This window comes from Atractosteus spatula, chromosome 9 (genome assembly GCF_055471065.1).
Source record: "Atractosteus spatula isolate fAtrSpa1 chromosome 9, fAtrSpa1.hap1, whole genome shotgun sequence".
Lineage (NCBI taxonomy): Eukaryota > Metazoa > Chordata > Actinopteri > Semionotiformes > Lepisosteidae > Atractosteus > Atractosteus spatula.
The window spans coordinates 32,986,088-33,006,962 of record NC_142714.1 but is presented as its reverse complement, the minus strand read 5'-3'; positions in this window follow the sequence as shown (position 1 = coordinate 33,006,962).

Genomic DNA, 20,875 nt, shown 5'->3' with positions numbered 1-20,875 from the left:
TCTTGGTACTTTAAAGAAAAAATACACTCCAGTATTCCATTTCTCCCTAAACATTTTAAGCATCAAAGTCTTTAACTAACGTGTATAAAAAGTGGTAGTTTTAAGCTTTTCTGCGAATACGCTCAATACCAGAGTAAACAAGAATACTTTTAGAATTTGATTAATAGGGAATATAATATGAAATTAATAACGATATAATTATATTCATGTACTGCAACACAATAGTACACGCTGTACAATGTCTCTTGATACAGTATGTGTAGGGCTGTTTCACCACTCCTCACATGATAGTGCGAGTGGTTTGTTGGTCTAAGTGCCTGACTTGTAAGTGAGAGGTTGGCTGTTCAAATCCTGCCAGCGCCACAACTCTTCTTTTAACAAACATTTCTTTGAAAAAATAAAATAGCAATATTATGGACAATTAATTGACTTTTTATATTTCTAAATATCACAACATGTTCGAGCAGACCCCCCCCGCGCAAACGAGTTTTTAAATTTTTATAAAGAAATGGAGGCTGTATGTGTTACAATATAAACATTTACTGTCAAACTTTAAATCCACAATTGATTTAAAGACGATATGTCAAAGTGCAATGAAATACAATGTTGTTGTTGCTGTTATTGTTGTTTTTATCCCGTGAAGCGCTTTGAGAAGCCACTCATTAATAGTTCCAGTTAGTGCGTGATTACGTATCTGTGAAAAACCAGAGGGTTAAAAAAAGAGAATTATCTCGCTGATTATTTTCTGTTGAGGCTGTGAACATTTTCACAAGTCGTGGTCTTCAAAGTGCATCTGCTTTGAAGGCTTTCAACAAGCGAAGCGAAGGCTTGTTCCCCTCTCCCACCCCTCTCTGTGTACAGTAAAGCCTCCTGTCATGACTTTAGGAGCTCATCCAGCTGTGTCTGGACAGAAGCCAGGGAATCGGCTTCAACAACAGGGATGGGCAGCTTGTTCCCCCCTTCCACCCCTCTCTGTGTACAGAAGAGCCTCCTGTACTGACTGGAGGATCTCACCCAGCTGTGTCTGGACAGAAGCCAGGGTATCGGCTTCAACAACAGGGATGGGCAGCTTGTTCCCCCCTCCAACCCCTCTCTGTGTACAGTAGAGCCTCCTGACCGGAGGAGCTCATACAGCTGTGTCTGGAGAGAATCCAGGTTATCAGCTTCAACCACACGGCTGGGCAGCTTGTTCCCCTCTCCTGCCCCTCTCTGTGTACAGTAGAGCCACCTTTCCTGACTGGAGGAGCTCATCCATCTGTGTCTGGAGAGAATCCAGGTAATCTGCTTGTTCCCCTCTCCCACCCCTCTCTGTGTACAGTTGAGCCTCCTGTCCTGACTGGTGGAGCTCATCCAGCTGTGTCTGGAGAGAAATCAGGGTATCGGCTTGTTCCCGATTATATAAAGGCGTGTATGGCTGGTCTTGGTACAGTATTTTAAAGAAAAAATACACACCGGTATTCCATTTCTCCCTAAACATTTCTTACATGTCTTACATGTGGTTATTTTGGAAACGTTTTACGTGCCCCTTGCTCCTTCTGACCATGTCACTGCACATTTTAAAGCATACTTTTAGAGTTTGATTAATAGGGAATATAATATAAAAATATTGTACTAAAAATAAGATACACTCTACAGACATTCACAACAGCGACTGTCAGAAGATAGGACACAGCAACTCAGACACCCGTTGAATGGAAAGGGGCACCTCAATTTTCTGTACAGCTGGTACAGAACCCCAACGCGCCCACGCGCCACAGGAAAAGAGAGAGACACACACACAGTTTTTCATTATCAAAAAGTAATTGTTTTTTTACTTTTGTACAATTTGTTTTTTACATTCCTCTTGTTTAACAGGACTGTTTTGTTTCTAGACAGACTGTTAAACTAGAGGAAAAGAGCGCCTCCTTCTTTGAAGCATTTAGTTGATCTGATCACAAATTCTTTTCCAGTCGCACGAAGTAAGTGTTGAGAATCTTCGATTCACCATGCTACTAATGGTTTCCCGGAGATTGCAAGGCAAGGCACTTGCCTCTGGACCCATCGAAATTTACTGATGTAAATTTAAAAAGTCACAAGATTTCGAAACATGAGGTCGGCTCTCGCTTTCCCATCTATACCGATGCACTGCGAGTACAACCCCCCCTCTTTCTCTTGAGTGATGGGCAACAGTTGGATATCTGGGAGAATTGTTTGTTCCACTGGCATCTGTGAATTCCACTGTGTAAACGGTGCTTCCTGAGGGGAGATAGACGGTGGGGACAGCATCAGCCAAGTCCTGGGCAGTGGTGAACAGAGAGGCCGGGGTGGAGTGTCCTGAGGCGGTGTGTGCTCTGTGGGGGGCAGAGCTTCCTCCAGGCATTGCAACCTGCGCGGTGGGGAGAGGCACTTATCGGGAGACAGCTGCTCTAGCGTTTGACTGCCGGTACACACTGTCTCCAGCTTCTGCATCTTCAGGAGTGTCTCTAACCTCCCAATCCTCCCCAGTAATGCGTCGTACTGCTGCCGAAAAGTCTCCATACAGGTGCTGCTTCTACAGGTTGGCATCCTGGCCAGTGGCTGAGAGCAGAGCACAGCCTGTGGCAAAATAACATAATTCATGTAAGAAATAAAGTCACACAGTAGTATTCATCAGTTGCGGAACAGATGTCAAAATAAACTTTTCTTTTCATCCATCTTACTGCTTTCTTTTTTACTGTCCTGGTAGTTTTTGAAGATCGTTTTGTCCATGCGGTGTTTTCCTGAAGAACAGGTTGCTATGAAATATTTATATTAGAATGTATAAATCAATACGGCAATAATAACTTGTAATATGCGCTATAATCGCGTATTTCAGATGAAGCCTGCTGTATTTGCTGACCCTTCGCTCTTTGCAAGCCGGGGCGGCAGAAGCACCTTGTCTCTTCCCATAAAAGGTCTTGGTCTCCATACTGTACTATGGTTGCTGTAGTGCAGGCTCGTGGATTTTTTTGTGATGGGAACTCAATCCAATCACTTGGTGTATTTATACTATATTCTCATGTACGGTTAGAATGTGTTCATTATCTTCCAATGAAAGACGGGTTCCTTTCGCCGAAGGCGGGAGACATTAGAAGCTTGCCACACCCGGACTGTTACACCAACAGATTGTGAAAAAATAAAAGTATTTTAATCAAGATGGGGGGTACGGGAGTCGTCCTATGACACTCTCCCTTATAAAATTAACGTGAAACAAAACAAAAACTAAAAATAAGATACAATCTACAGACATTCACAACATAGACATATCTTAAAACATTTACATATATTGTTAAATTATTACCTTAAATATATACTTTAAGTTACTGAAACAGCCAGTTAATAAAATCGTTGCAATTTTGTTCTTGTTTGGAGGCGGGGATATTCTGACAACAATCGATTTAAAGACAATCTGTCAAAGTGCAACGAAATACAATATTACGCTGGGTAAACATTCCGAGGTCAAATTCTTCCGCGATGGGGGTACCTTTAAAGTGCAGATGACAGCACCGAAAAATTTTGGCGTGGCCTCTCTTTAAAGCCCTGGCCAAATACGAAGACAGTACATACAGTTATAATTCAAACTGAATTAAAAACTACACATCCCAGTTACCATGGTGGTGCTTGTGATCATTGCGTTTAACCAATGAAACAGGGCGAAAAATCATTCATATGACTTTGGGGCTGAGTTTCGAAAGCTTAACCTATCAGCAACAAAGCGAAATTTTAACAATAGGCTACCTCAAACTGTCGGTTACACGACTGTGTATGTCGCTTAAGCCACTCCAATTTGGCATTTTAGTTATGGAGGCGGAAAGACGCCCCCCCCCACCTCTGGGTGCCTGACTTGTCGCCATCTTTAACCGTTCCGTGTCCGAGTCGCAGCAGGTAGAGACACGTACAAAAAAAAGTTCATCCCAGCTACAATACATATATATTTTTGTGGTAAGAGGGAGCAAAACATCAGTATTTACTGTTAGAAATTAGTGTATGATTTATAGTTGAAATCTGAGCCTAAATATAAAGTTAAAATCTCGACAAACGAAGCAATGTAGGAAATGCGCACACAGAAATACACAGAAAATAAATCCGTTCTGACATCTCAAATCAGTTTCGATCAAGGTCTCCAAAACGAACAAGAAAAAGAGCGTTTTCGGAGATCAATTAAGCTGTTTTTATGTAGAATAAGTGATTAGCTTTATGAGCAATCTAACTTCTTATTCGTTTAAAACAGTGAAATGTCAGCTGCAAAAGATCACCCATTTTTCGCACATAAAAAGTGGTTATTAACTCTCGAAATCTTTTTTTATAGGTTTTAAAGTCGTGCAATGTCTAAGCCGGCACACATCATTATATCTCATTTTTTATTTCTTTTTTAAAAAAATTAAAAATCGTTTGCCCAGCCTAACAGTATTGTTGTTATTGTTGTTTTTATCCTGTAAAGCTCTTTGAGAAGCCACCTTTAAAGGCGCTATATAAAATAAAGTTTATTATTAATTTGCTGGACAGAGAGGTGAACATTATTATGCAGAAGACAAAGATAATGATTTATGTTGCATTGACAGATTGTGAATCAATAAAGACATTTAATTAAACACGGGTTTGCGATTTAAATGGAAATGGGGGTGACGGGATCTCTAAATAATCTAAAAAAAAATAAAATAAAACAGATTTCGATAGTTAATAACCACTTTTTATGCGCGAAACACGGGTGATTTTCCTTCCTCCTGATCAGCTTAGAAATCTGTGTATGCTGTAAGGTTTTTACTTCTTAATTAAACTTTTAAAATACACGTTTCGAATAGAAATAACATATGCTGTTGTCTTCCTGGTATCCTCACAGACCAAGATTACACTTGTAGAGGTTTGATGGGTTTACTGAGACAATTATTAATTGTAGCAGTAATCACGAGGTGGTTCGTTGTGGCTTTTAGAAAATCAATCGTCAGAACAACTAACAACGCACACACACGGGTTCAATACACAAGATACCTTTATTAACATATATTGTGCACCAAACATATACTAGTCTGCCTGGATACAAGCGGCAGACCTTACTGTGAGGGTTATCAATATACAAGGTATTTCATCTCGAAGAGGTCCAAACACAAAGAGATACACAACAGAGAATATATGTCAATATATATCGTTCGGTTACCAAATCGCTAATCAGTGTTATTACCCACTGTTACTCTAAACTCGGAAGTAAATACATTACTCATGAATTAAATTGATAACAACTTGTGTTGAGGTACAATTGAATTCTCGAGATGCAATGTAGAACATGGGGTTTACTTATCCACTGTGTATGGATTTGGAATTTCCTGGCACGAACACCAAACCAGCTGACAGGCTCTGTTGCAGCCTCTGTTCCAGCGGTTGTCCAATGGGAGCTGTCCCGGCGTCCTCTATCTACCGGCCAACCAGTCGAGGTGCAGCTCGGAGTAGGACAGACGGAGGAATCTAACTGCGGCGCGCAGGGCAGTCGTTGCTCCGAGGGGATCTACCAGCAGTCTGGCTGGCTAGTAGAAAGTCTCTATGCACAGAGTGTGACCGCGGGTCCTCGCAAGTCACTCTTTTACCAGGGAAGAAGCTGGTTCGTTCCCGGTCCAGCACTGCTTCTGAATGAGCTATTCAGGTTGTTGATGAGGGTCCAACTGTAGGCTGCTGTTGATCAAGCGGAGCATTCACGTTGGTAGAATTCTGAGTACGTACGGGATCCTCGGCCTCGCGCTTAGAACAAAGTCCAAGTCCCAGTGCAGACAACAGCAGTTGTCACGTGATTGTCTCTGAGTATGCGCGAAAATGGCCAAGGAGAGCCCCGATCTGAGCTTGCGCTCCCTTTTTGACCAAGACACAGATGTGTGCTGATTGGTTGAGAGCTTGGCGGGCATTGGAGACCCACGTGGTGTTAACACGCCCTGCCAGTCCCTGATTGGTTGATCAAGGTGAGATATGAGTCACTTACTCCTGACACTAAGGAATGCAGTCCAGATGTCCATTTGGCACTCCCTAGACAGATAGGCGCCAATGGATGACCATTGATCATGATAGCCAGGCTTAGCTAAGTGCATCCCCGTTTGGGAGCTGTCCCTTATCAAAAGAAAACATCTTAAATCAGCCTGCATGAATACTTTCTCTGTGGGTGCACCACAGAGATGGAGAGTGAGATGGGGCCTCATTTAGGAAAGCACAGCAACGCTTAATTCTGTCTTATTACCAACATTGCCGCTACACACTCAATGGGCAGACCTGGCTGCCCAGAGAGGACAGGCTGTGCTCCCAAAAAATCAAATCAAATCAAATCAAAGTTTATTTATCAAATGCACAACAATATGGCGTGCAGCAGTAGTTGCTGGCAATGAAATGTCTTTTTCTGCAAGCTCACAAAAATGACAAGAATCACAAAAATCACAAAAATTTACAAAAACACAAAAATAACAAAATCGAGGTTACATTTTTAAAATTGAATAAAAGCTCAATGTGAGTAGGGCTGTTATGTGACCATGGCGTATGCAATATATACATGTAGTGCAGTTATGCTGAATATAGTGAGAATTGTGTGTCCATGTAGCCATTACGGGTGATTTGCTAAGGAGCTACAGGTTGGCTATTTAGCAGTCTTATTGCCTGGAGGTAGAAGCTGTTTTGTAGTCTGTTGGACTTGGACCGAATGCTTTGGTACCGTTTACCAGACGGTAGGAGGGAAAACAGTTTGTGACTGGGATGACTGGTGTCCTTGAGAATGGACCTGGCCTTCTTCAGACATCTAGCTGAGTAGATCTCCTGAATGCTTGGTAGCTCACAGCTGGTGATAAGCTGCGCTGACTTCACCACCCTCTGCAATACTTTGCGATCCCGTGCGGAGCAGCTCCCATACCAGGCAGTGATGCAACCAGTCAGGATGCTCTCAATAGTGCACCTGTAGAAGTTGGCCTGGATATGTGAAGGCATGCCGAACTTCTTTAGCCTGCAGAGAAAGAACATGCGCTGCCGTGCTGTCTTGACCACTGTGTTGGTGTGGTGGGTCCAGGTTAAATCCTCTGAGATGTTAACTCCCAGGAACTTAAAGCTGCTGACCCTCTCCACTGCAGTCCTATTGATGTGAATAGGTGTGTGGTCTCCACCCTGATGTTTCCTATAGTCCACAATCATCTCCTTAGTCTTACTGATGTTCAGAGAGAGGTTGTTCTCCTGGCACCATACTGCCAGGGTTTCAACCTCCTCCCTGTATGCAGACTCCTCACCATCTGTGATCAGGCCAATGACTGTTGTATCGTCCGCAAACTTGATGATGGAGTTTGAGTTATGCCTGGTGACATAGTCATGGGTAAATAAGGAGTAGAGGACAGGACTAAGCACGCAGCCTTGGGGGGCTCCAGTGTTTAGAGTCAGGGTAGAGGATATGTTGGTGCCCACCTTCACCACCTGCGGACGTTCCGTCAAGAAGTCCAGGATCCAATTACAGAGGGAGGTGTTCAGTCCCAGGTCCTGGAGCTTAATGACGACCTTTGAGGGCACTATGGTATTGAATGCTGAGCTGTAAGATGGCGCCGACAGGGAAGGCTGCCGTCCTGCGAGCTCCCATTCGTCCTTGTCCATTTCTTTATTTTTTGTTGTTTTTCGTACTGCTAACTGCACATACTGCTTGCTCGGTGATTAGTTATGACCGACAAACACTTATGAACATAAGATCGAATATTGGCACAGTTAAATCTACACCAATAATTACTGCTGACTATATGGACTGTGGTGTCTCACCTGTACCTGTACTGGGAAGAAGACGGCGTCGTAGGAAGAGGGGTAAACGGGCAGGTGTTCTGGTAAGATTGAGGCAACTCAGCAATCGCGCCCCGCTCCCGAGTATACTTCTTGCTAATGTTCAGTCACTGGACAATAAACTGGATGAACTGAGAGCAGGGCTTGCTTTCCAATGGGACATCAAGAACTGCAACGTGCTGGCATTCACTGAAACCTGGCTTGACCCATCTGTTCCGGACTCTGCTATTCTCCCAGGAGGATTTTCTATTCACAGTCAGGACAGAACAACGGATTTGGGTAAGAGCAAAGGCGGCGGGGTATGCTTCATGGTAAACAATTCCTGGTGTACAGATGTGGAGATTATTTCAACATCTTGCTCTACACATCTTGAACATTTGACAATAAAATGTCGCCCTTTCTATCTCCCGAGGGAGTTCACATTGGTAGTTCTCACAGTGGTGTATATTCCGCCGCAGGCAAATTACACAAAGGCACTGGATGAACTACACTCTCACCTTAACAGACACAAGAATACACATCCTGAGGGGGCATTCATCATAGCGGGTGATTTCAACGGTGCAAACTTGAAAAAAACAATGCCTAATCTACATCAACACATCGACTGCCCGACGTGTGGAACAAACACGTTGGACAATGTTTACATTACTCCCACTGCCAGCAGGGAGAAATAGAAACAGCGGTGCTTCCTACTGCACTGTGACAGGACATGGGAGAAATGGAATACTGGAGTGTATTTTTTCTTTAAAATACAGTACCAAGACCAGCCATACACGCCTTTATATAACGCCTTTAAAGGTGGCTTCTCAAACCGCTTTACAGGATAAAAACAACACTAACAACAACAACAATATTGTATTTCATTGTATATATCTGTATATACATGGTGTTAAACCCACCCGTCATATTGACGGGATATGGTGATTTTACACTTCCAATACCTGATTTGAAACCAAGCATCCTTGCCAGATGGTCATGCACGTGCATAACAAGCCGGTTATCACCAACAGTCCTTACAGACCGGCTAATGGGGCTGTATTTAAAACCTACACTAGTTAGCTTGGTTTTGTCCACAGCGCGCTTCATTTCAAGTATGAGCTGGTCGATGCTGCTGTATTACCCTCTGGGAACTAACCTCGGTTTCATCGTTGATGAGCAGAAAATCTTCAATCTCGGTCCAATGTGTTTAGTGTGTGCGGATAGTAGTTCTACCAGGTCCACTTCCCAGCTCCAGTCCAGGTCAATCGCCTTTGCTAAATACTCTGTGAAGGACAAGCTGATGTTCTTTGGAAACATCTTTGAGGATGAATTACTGTCCAGCGTAACATAAAAGCATTGGGGTTAATTTTTTTCAGCAACTCTATATATCTTTCACCTCGGAACCCTTTACCCAGCTATTGAATTTATCGTTCCAGCCGCACCACTTTACCAAATGCTGTTTGTTTTTACCACGCCCTCTGGATGCTAAAATCTTTTGGATGTGGAAGACATTGGGATTTATTTTCTGTAGGTCTTCTGAGTAAAAGGAGCCCTTAATGTCATCGACTGCGTAGTCCTGCAGTTTGTAATAGGGTCTCAGAGCCGAGGGCCGCTCTTTAACAATGAAAATTTCATCTGTGAAGGTCTGTTCATACCCCTTCTCAAATCCCTTTATTTTGGACACCCACACATGGTCACCCACAATTAATGAAAACTTTGACAGTTTTCTCGCAAAATGATTACCATAGACTGTTCTCCACAACTTAATGGAGTTATCTGGTGTGACAGAAGCTGGAGATCGCTTAATAGTTGTGTGGTAACTGTGGTTATAAGAGTAAATAAGATCAGTCAAGACATCAATATATCGGAAGGTGTTTTTGTGTGTCAAGTTCCTGCATATTTTTGTTTTAATAGTTCTGTTAAACCTCTCTACCACACTAGCCTTCACATTGCTGGCCATAACGAAATTTTCAATATTCTCACGTTTGAGTAAAGTTTGGAAGGTCCTGTTAAGAAATTATTTTCCCTCATCCATTTGTAGTTTTTAGGAGAACGACCCTCTTGGAGTATATTTCTGAAAGCCCCTCTCACAGCCCCTCCAGACTTGATTTCCAGCGGTACAGCCCAGGCGTATTTAGACAGCGTGTCTATACATGTTAAGATGTAACAGAAACTGTAGTTGACTTGCTGTACTCTCTCGTCTACCAAGTCGGCCTGCCACTGCCAGTCCATATCGGACACCAGCATCCTGTTTCTTTTAAATCTCACACAAGCTGGCTTGTGCAGTGTATAAGCAAGCTGATCGGACAGCTAGTCTGACACCTGACTGCAGCTTGCACTCACACCCCTGGAACTTGCAGCTCTAACCAGACTCCCCATGCCGCTGTAACTCCCCGATTCCTTAGGGGTACAATAGAGCACACTCAAACCCGCGGCAGTCATGATTGCCTACCCCTTGACGCTAATGCGCACTTTTATACATATATTTATAAACGAGGGGGACCGCTGTGGTGGATATTTGGACCCAGAGGCACTGAACTACTCAGGAAGGCAGGGCATCACAACTCATAAAGACACACTATTGGCTCAGAAGGGGGCGGGACAGCTGACACATAACGGTCTCCCATTGGTTGAAAAAGGGGGCTTGACATCTGTCAAAAAGTTTAATGGAAGGTGTCACTTCTCCCTACTTCTGTGACTATTGATCTGTCCTCTCTCCCATCATGTAATCACAACTTAGGCGATGTGTTCTCCAAAAAGAAAGCCTTAACCCTTCCTCACCACCAAGAGGATGCCTTTTTAATCTCTCTCAACTGGAGACAGAGGCTATGAGGGTAGACAGTATATCAACGAAAATCTGCAGTATAGGTTCATATAATCGTCCTCTTCTTCTATTGGAGCTACATTAGTCTTTGTCAAGAAGAAGGATGGGCTCAACGGCCATGTATTGATTTTCCCTGGTTATTCAATCAGGTAACCAAAAAAAAATCATTATCCTTTACCTCTCATTCCACTGCGTCTAGAGTAAGCCAGCTGGGCAGCCTTCTTCATCAAAACTGACTTGCAAGGGGCATACAATCTCATCTGGATTCGGGGAGGTGATGAGTGAAAGACTGCCTTTAATACTGATAACAGTCACTACAAATATTGGTTCATTCCCTTCAGCCTGTGTAATTCACCTGATGCACAATTTCATGGACAAATTCCTAGTGTTTCCTTTCAATGACATTCTCATTTTCTCTTGGAGTCTTCCCGAACACATCCAGCTTGTTCAGCTTGTCATTTGTCAGCTTCTCGATAACCAGCTGTATGCGAAGCTGGAGATCTGTCTTCTGAGTATCATCCCACATCCATGGTTAAACGGAAAGAAAAAAGATCTGGAAACTTATCTGCAGTGTCACGTGTCCTCATTCCAGGATGACTGGGCCATCCATTTCCCATAGGCCAAATTCACTAGGAACATCCTCTTGGACACTTTCATTGGTATGTCCCTTTTCTGGTGCCGATACAGATTGCAATCCCCCTTGTTGAATCTCCCCTCAACCGTCCACTTTACTTGAACTAGCATCTAGAATTCTGTGGAATTGAAACCTCAATGCATCCTAGATTCACAATGGCTCCAGAATAGCCTTCAGTATTTGGACCACTGAAAAGGATGTGGACCTGAGGAGAGAATATGGATTCTTGCCCGACACATCCACGCCCCCCACATGATTCCTACCTTTCATGTACACCATCCTGGGAAGTCCAGTCTGGCGCCTGGAGGGCTTGTGCTGGTAATTGGTCCTGCATACACATGCTGGACAGAACTACTCAGCACTGATAGGCACTCAGGCAGACTTTTACAATGAGTTAAAAGTTTATTCCATGATGGGAAAGAGAAGAAAGGAAACACAACGTTTCAGCTGTGGGGCCTTCTTCTTCACATCCGAATCGTTGTGTTTCTTTTCTTCTCTTTTCAGCATGGAATAAACCTTTAATTTGTTGCTTTGCAGCCTATGCATGCTGACGCAGCTACCTACTTGAACTACTTTTACAGGGAGTGACTTATTAATCAATCTATTATTTAATTCTTATTCTAAGTTCATTTCCTTAGCTGAGCTGCTGTGAAATTGTTACCTCATAGTTTCTTTACGACAGTTCTTTTTCTAAATTTTTTGTGCTTGTTATAGAGCTTTCCTTGTTCCTAGCCACTACCACTTTACAGTTCTGAGGGCTGGGTTTCTTTTGCATGTCTTTTCTTTTTCTTTATTTGGCCACATTTTATTGCAATGTTTCCTATCTTACCACAGCCTGAGATCTGCTTGTAAGCTTTTAATCTGACAGCTATTTTTCATCTTGCTGCATCATTACATAATTCAGATGCACCAGGATATGTCACAAGTGATGTAAAATGAAGCGTTTTATCACACAGAAAATTAAAAAAACACATTTCCTAATGATTTACACAGGTTTATAAAAATTAGATAATTTAAAAACTGTATAAATATAAGACATCTGTGGTTTGTCCTAGCCAGAGTAACTAATGGAAGTCTACAGATACAGCCATTCAGAATGTGTGTTAAGCCCCATAGTCGTCACAGGGGCAGCACTTTTCTTCGATGTACTGCAGCATAGGTGGCACGTTAGATGTTAGTGAGAACATGAGCTTCCTACAACATAAATGTAATATTTTTTTATACGTTTTGAATCCACTTAATATGGAATATTAATATGGAATCATATAACTAAAGGGGCATTTTAGAAAAAAACAATAAAAAAATAAGTTTTTGAATGTCAAATTTATTAATACAAATTTATTTAGCTGGTTGTGGTAGGGTATTCCATGTTCATCAAAAACAACTGTATCTCATTTAACCTGTCACCTGCGTTATTTTGGAAACATTTTGATGTGCTTATTTTAAGTAAATTTCCTGTTATGAAAAGCTTGCTCAAATACAAAAATGTTCAGCTTAAGTCACAATTTGGTTCAGTAGTAGCATTTTCGTCTATGAGCAGGGTTTCCTTCCTGGCCAATGTGCTAGTTCTACTTTTAAGAAATAAAGACTTTCTGGAATATTTAAATTAAATAATATGTATATAGTATTTTGGATATATGTATTAATTATACATACCACAATATTTACATGTCATTATTTTTATTAATAATACATGAATGAACATGAATGAGCAAAAGAAGGTTGAGTAGCGAGTTGCATCAGCATGCATAAACTACAAAGGAAGAGGTAAAGGTTTATTCTCTGCTTAAAGGAAAAGAGGTTTGGAACCTTCTTCAGGTGTGAATGAGGACATGTGTAACTACTGACAATGGGGGTTGTAAAAACTGTTCTACCAACTAGATATGGCCAACAATCTCCAGTTGCTTTATGCCAAGATGTTTCAGCACAGAGCGGAATTAAAAACACAAACAGAATTTTAAAACTAAATTAAAAATGTGTTTGCATCTCCCTTGAACACAGAAAATATTTTTTTAAAAGAAACTATTGTAGATTACACATTTTCACAACTTCCTTTCCCAGAAAAAATAGCAATAGCAAGCCAAAACAATCTTCCACACAACTAACTGGCTACACTGAAAATAAAGTAACCTAGAAGAAACAAAATCAAATTATACACTTGCCCAGCTCTCTAACATTACCCCCCATAACATCAGTACAAATATGAAACACTGCCTGACAACCAATAAGATCCTAAAATTATCAGCAGACCACAACTGAACAGTTCCACCCCTCTTCTTTTAGGGTGTCTAGAAACATCCTTTAAACTCATGGGGCTCCCTTGTTGAAGAACTGCTAACAGGGTACAGATCAAGATACTAGATTTGCTAGCCAGTAACCAAAGGAAAAACACCCTCAATCCAAACAAGCCTGCTTATTCCAATTAACGAACACAGTGGAATATAACACCCCCACCCTTTATAACAAATAATGAGTGTTAGAACAAAGTAGGCAATTTCACAAGATAAAACTGTGCTATAACTCTTCAGCTTGCAGAAAAGTTTCCCCAAAGCTAAGCAATGTGATACAACATTCTTTGTGCCCTTCTAATTTCCAGGGAGCAACTCTGTAACATAAGTGACCAGCACATCAGTCGTTGATTATGGTTATACATATGATGAAGAAAAGTCTAAAGGATGGTGATCAGTAAAATCAACCAATAGCAGAAGACTTGAACCTAAATGAATCTCCAGATGCTCTTTCTGCTCCTTGAGATAAATTACAATATACAGATGCAGCCATTCAAAATGCACGGTACAAATGCACGGTACGGTAAACTACCCACAAGCCACCGCAGGGCACTGCGGTAAGTGATTGGCTGGCCAAAATGACCGACAGGGGCACTCATAGTGCATTGGTTGGTAGTGAAAAGATTTAATCATTTAATCTCTTTACTGTGCATATTTTAATCCGCTTAGTATTTAATATTTATATGGAATTTTACCACTAAAGGGAAATTTTAGTAGTTGAGAAGCATAACGCATCTGAAGGTCATAAACGATATTAATTTAGGAACATAAACATTACTGAATGTAAATTGTACTGTGTATGGCTGGTCTTGGTAGTTTAAAGAAAAAATACACACCAGTCTTTTATTTCTCCTAAACATTTTAAGCATGAAAGTTTTATGAAACGGTACCCAAATATGCGATTGCTGTATAGAATGAATTTTAATTTTAAAAAAATATTTAACACGAAAATTAAGCTGTTTACATCTTCCGCCTGAGAACAGTCACCCGTTGCTACCCAACGCAGAAACACAGCCACTAACTAGCAAAGAGAGGACATTAGCTAGCCAATATGATATAGAAATAAATGATTATTTTGTTTATTTCTTTTGCACATTTATTTGAACATTTCCATCGATTGTACAAGCACTTGGAAACTGTCCAATCCCTAGTTCATCAGGCATTTTCTTTTACGCTGCGGTCATTCTCCCGGTCTGTGTCTTCTATGATAAAATGCCAGTGATTTTTTATTAAATTTGGGTTTCCAATAACGCCACAGCAAACTCTTGTTTTTTTATCCACTATAACAGACAATCTCCTTTACTTTTAACCGAGCGTTTAATAATTTCCTAAAATGAAAATGATTTACTTTATTTCCCTCACGGGATCAATAAAAGTATCTATCATCTATCTAAACTACGGGACAGAATTCTGGGTTCTCCCTATACCGGAGATTATGGTAGGGCTTCAGAATGGTTATTGGCTAACACCATCTGACACCCCTCTGATTGGAGAAAAAAGACGTGCTGGTCTGCTATACATACTGTACCAGGAAGAGGATTTCTTTCTATTCGAAACGTGTATTTTAAAAGTTTAATTAAGAAGTAAAAACCTTACAGCGTACACAGATTTCTAAACTGATCAGGAGGAAGAAAAATCACCCGTGTTTCGTGCATAAAAAGTGGTTATTAACTATCGAAACCTGTTTTATTTAATTTTTATTTAGATTAAGAGTTCCCATCACCCCCATTCCCATTTAAATCACAAACCCGTGTTTAATTAAATGTCTTTTAACGTAAATCGTTATCTTTGTCTTATGCATAATAATATTCACCACTCTGTCCAGCAAATTAATAATAAACTTAATTTTATATAGCATTTTAAACGAATAAGTAATTAGATTGCTCATAAACCTAATCACTTATTCTACATAAACACAGCGTAATTGCTTTCTGAAAATGTTTTTTCTTTTTATTTAGGCTCAGATTTCAACTATAGATCGTATTATTAATAACCATAATAACGACCAACCAACAAAAACAACCATATAAACATAATACCAACCAAAAACATAGATAACAGCCACAATACAAAATCAAATATATCAAACCATTAAACTCTCTCAAATTCTTCCAATTATCATAATCCCGCCCCTTATGCAAAACCAAACCCTCCTCCCATCCCAGTTTATCCTCAACTGGAACAAAATCCACCTCAATTTTCAACATAAAGCATTACACAAAATCAATACCTCAACACTCCATACTCAATAATGATAATTCACAAACAGCCAGAACATGTAACTCCACATTCCCAAATAGACATCATTTCCATAGCCCCGCCCCTCATGCAAAACCATAATCCCTCCCCTGTTCTCTCTCTCCGCTGGTGTTTGTAATCGTTTTTATTTTAAATTCATTTTAGCAAAGTCATGTATTTTAAAAATCTTAAGATTTCCATATTTATGTCATTATTTAGTGGTTTCATTAGTGACAAAGGCTAAACTTTCTTGGAAAAATGTATTTTATGTAAACCATGTTTGCTATTAATTCATTTAGGGCTAGAATATGTTCATTGTCTTCCAATGAAAGAAGGGTTCTTTTCACCGTAGTCGGGTTGACATTAGAAGCTTGCCATGCCCAGACTGTTACACCAACGCATTAACATGTTAAAGCGATTTCATTGGGGAGCCTAGCTTTCTTAACTAGTAAGTACTGTACTTACTCGGTTTTTGAGGGGGGGAGGTGTCTTTCGCTGGAAATCTCGCCCCCTTCTACTTTGAAAATACCTGTGAAACCGGTTTAATTCGTCACAGCCAGCACTCCTGCAGAGAGGGGGGTTGTACTTGCAGTGTATCGGTATACAGTAGCCAGAGCTGACCGCTACGCCACCCACGTGTTATGCTCTTCGTTAATGTCTAAGCCAGAACACATCATTATATCTCATTTTGTATTTCTTAAAAAAAATCGTTTGCCTAGCCTAACAGTATTTTTGTTATTGTTTTTATCCTGTAAAGTGGTTTGAGGAGCCACCTTTAAAGGCGCCATATACAATAAAGTTCATTATTATTACTATTGTTAATTTGCTGGACAGAGAGGTGAACATTATTACGCAGAAGACAAAGATAGCGATTTACGTTGCATTGTGCATTGTGCTGCTGTAATACAGTTTTAAATAATTAAAAGTCTAAACAGTATCAGCTTTATTTATGGGTTTTAAACAAAGGCGATTTAAACGCGATTTAAATCAATATAAATGTTGATATTGTACCACATAGGTGACTATTCATTGTTATTAAAATGACTTAAATTCGATCATGTTGTGATATTTAGAAATATAAATTTGTTTGGTGCGAGTGAAGTTTTATTTAATCTCTGAGCCAGGGAAACGTTTTATTTTTTCAAAGAAATAAAAAATTAAAAATTAGATATAATAATATAAACATTTACTGCAATACATTTACTTTGGTGGGTAGCCGCGTCAGCCTGCAACATTTCGGCTGTGAATCCTTCTTCAGGTGTGAGAGTCTTCAGTTCAAAATGAAACGCTTGGAGTTTGCAATGTAGGGCGCTCTGAACGAGTTCAACTTTAATGCAGGAAAAATGTATTTCCCAGAAGCTATACTGATTCTTATGGAAGCCAGTTTCTGCCAGGGAGTAAAAAAAAACACACTATGGTATTCTCTCTGATGCAGTGCAGTTAAAAACATATCTCTGATGCTGTTCCTAAATGAATATCGTTTATGACCATCAGACGCTTTATGCTCCTTTTCTTTTTTCCAGTGGATTGAGCAGGGAGAGGCATTTCATGATGTACTTTTCACTGATGTAACAACAGTGGCTCTGGAACAGTTTTGAACCATGTCGTTTTATAAAAAGTGGAGATATGTGAACAAGCAAAACCCAAAACAAACATATATGCCATACGGCGTACGCATTACTGAAGCTAAAAGTTTAGCCTTTGTCACTAATGTAACCACTAAATAAAGACATATATAAATCCCTACGTTAGAGACTGTACATGGCTGGTATTGGTAGTTTAAAGAAAAAATACACACCAGTATTCCACTTTCTTCCTCAACATTTTAAGCATCAGAGTCTTACATGTGGTTATTTCGGAAACGTTTGTACAGTACATGCTCCTTCTGACCATGTTACTGTTTACTGTTACTGACCATATTAAGTTTAAGTGCCTGTGGGCACTTTTCCTGTCCGTGGGGGGTGGACCGTCTTTCATTAGAAGGTTAGTCTGTTCTACTCTGAGAATGTAGAGGGGGTGGAAAGTGCCCGCGGTCATTTAATTAGTATTAAAATTTGCACTGATTCCCTTGCGAAAATACGGACATAGGAATATTCGTGCGTGGTAAAAAAAATGGCATAAAAACTGTGAAAGGCTGTGAAAACATTCACAATGTACTTTATACACAAAGCAAGTGTTCTCACAACTCTAGAAGGTTTCGTGAAAATGCTACAGACGTGCCAAAATCGTTTTTTTAAATTCAAGTTGACTTTACCGCAGTTTTCATTTTCAGATTGTGAATCAAAAAAGGCATTTAATTAAACACGTGATTGCGATTTTAATCAATTACTGTATTGATTGAAACCCACATTCTGTACAGATACAGTACAGTCACATTCTCCTGTCGTCCAGTGGTGTAAAACGAATTAGCAGGTGATTGAGATAACAATGCACCGCCCACTGAGTGGAATGTTCTCATTTGTTCTCAAGTGTAAAAAGAGGTGATAATTCTTAATAATTCCGTGTCGCATTAACTAACCTCTTCAGTTTATTCCGCCAGACAGTACATGAATATAATTATATCGTTGTTAATTTGTTTAGATACGCAATTCCATATTATATTCCCTGTTAATCAAATTCTAAAAGTATGCATTTGTTAGATAACAAGCGAATTCACGGAAAAGGTTAAAAGACTATCACTTTTCACAAAGTATATAATCCTAATATGGTCAGAAGGAGCACGTAAAAACGTTTCCCAAATAACAACATGTAAGACTTTGATGTTTAAAATGTTTAGGGAGAAATGGAATACTGGTGTGTATTTTTTCTTTAAACTACCAAAACCAGCAATATACAGTACAGTTTACATACAGTAATATGTTTATGTTCCTAAATTAATATCGTTTATGAGCATGTGAAAGGCATGGTGAATCGGAGATTCTCAAGAATTACTTTGTATGATTGGAAACGAATGCGTGATCGGATCAACTAAATGCTGTGGTGTTACTTTTTGTCAATGAAAAAATAAACTCTTTTCGTTTACAAAGACGGTTACAAAGAATGTGGACCAGGGTAATACTTTGAGCTTACAGCTTGTCCAAGGTCATTCATTATTAAGACTATTAGTAATATCTTCGGTAAAGACTTTGATGCATAAAATATTCCTGCATAATTAAAATATTTATGATAAAGGTGGTAGGTTGTGTACTTTTGTCCAACAGAACAATCTTGCTTTAATAAAATATATCGCCTTTTTAATGTTTAATGATTAACATGCTGTAATACACTGTTTACATTTAAAAGTCTAAAGAGTATACAACTTAAATTCTTAATTGAATAAAGATTGTCCCTCAGCAGTGATCGGGATTCGAAACCGACGTTTTCTGGTGACAGCTCAAATGCTGTACAGGAGAGGTTAACCTTTATTAGCTCCACCTGGCGGTTTTACAAGGTGATTCCGGATACTATTAACATAATCTAATTTGCATACGGTATGATGCGGTATACTGCGACACGCCCACTGTGTTATACCGCAGCATACCCCGCTTGTTTTGAATGGCTGCATCTGTAGTCATGCAGACAGTTTTTAAATTCTTCAAGCAATATGATTAATGTATATCATTTCTAATCAGCTTCTAATCATTTGGCTTAACGTAAGCTTTCTCACTTAGCACCTATGTCCCTGCAGTGCGGGTAGGAAAACCGGGTGTAAGCTACAATGTTAAAAAACATTTGAAGAGAATGTTTTGCATGTTGAATTGTGAAGTTTTAGAATTATGCTTCCACCGATCCATCCGTTTTCTAACTGCTTTAACCACAGCGACCACTGACATAAAAGGACATTTTTTTTACAAAAGATCAGGTAAAGAATAAAGTGAAAAATCACATATCACTTAAAAATCACAATTATTTATCTTGTCTGTTGATGATTTTAATCAAAGTGAAAATATGTAACTTCCCACACATGAACGACACCACAAACAGTCTCAAATTTCATATTTAATGTGACTTTGGAGACTGAGATGTCATTTTTTACCAAAATGCATTAACACGACTTATTGTAAATAACTCATTTTGTAGACATACAGATTTTGCAACACTTAACACCCAAGGTGGAATGATAAGGCTGGAGTTTCAAATCTCAATACAGTGTCTTATTTTAGATTTGTGAGGTGTTTTCTCTTTGACTGATACGCATTTCACGCGTTGTGTGCATTCCCAAATACATTGGGAATTGCTTAAGCAGTCTACAGTTTCTAGTTCATTTTTTTGCTTTTATTACAAAAAATATTTAATGCAGGAGAAAGACCCTGAAACGCTTTGATCAGCACATCAAGCCTACTACTACCGGCTCCTGTACAGAGTGAGTTGTTATGAGCATGTGGGTGTGTGGATCACTATGCCAAAGTGATTCTGTACTGGATAAACAATTAGAAAATGGATGGATGGCTCACATGACACATTTTTTCTGAGTTCTGTCGGACAGTGCAAGATTCAGTAAGGGCAGTAATCCCCCATTCAGGTACTGGACAGGCTCATACTTCCTTAGCTTCAGTTGGCTGCCCGTTGTGAGTCAAAAGGATGATACAGCTGCTGGCTTATCTCTGCTGGTCAAATGACTGGTGTAGAAAACTAGTTGTCTTTAATTCTTCTATGGCAGTTTTAACATGTTTAGTACACTGAAAGATTTCACGCTCTCTGTTTTGAGTGCAATAAACTGTAAACCATGAAAATGGTTTCCAAGAAAAACCAAGAAAATTGTTATTGAACTACCCAGGGCCCTGCCTCTTAATTACTATTGCTAACATACTCAAGCTTTGAACTAGCCAATGAAAAAAACTGAATGATACATTGATCTCAACCTTTTTCTAGTAATCTGTCATAAATCCCCATGTGGATTAGGTTAGTTGTAGTTACTAGACTGATAGGTAATTGCATACATTTATCAACAGGTTTTTCTTATTTAATGTTTATGCTGAACCTTGCTTCTTGGGAACCCATCAGTGGTCAGGTCATAGGCATAGGAACAGTCCTGCACAAGACCCCATTTCACAGTCCTTAAACACCACCAAGTTAAAGCAGTTTTGTAAAGACGAATGGCATTAGTCAAAACTGATGCAGGAAATGATGAATAGCTAACTGAAATGTTTAGTTTTTTAC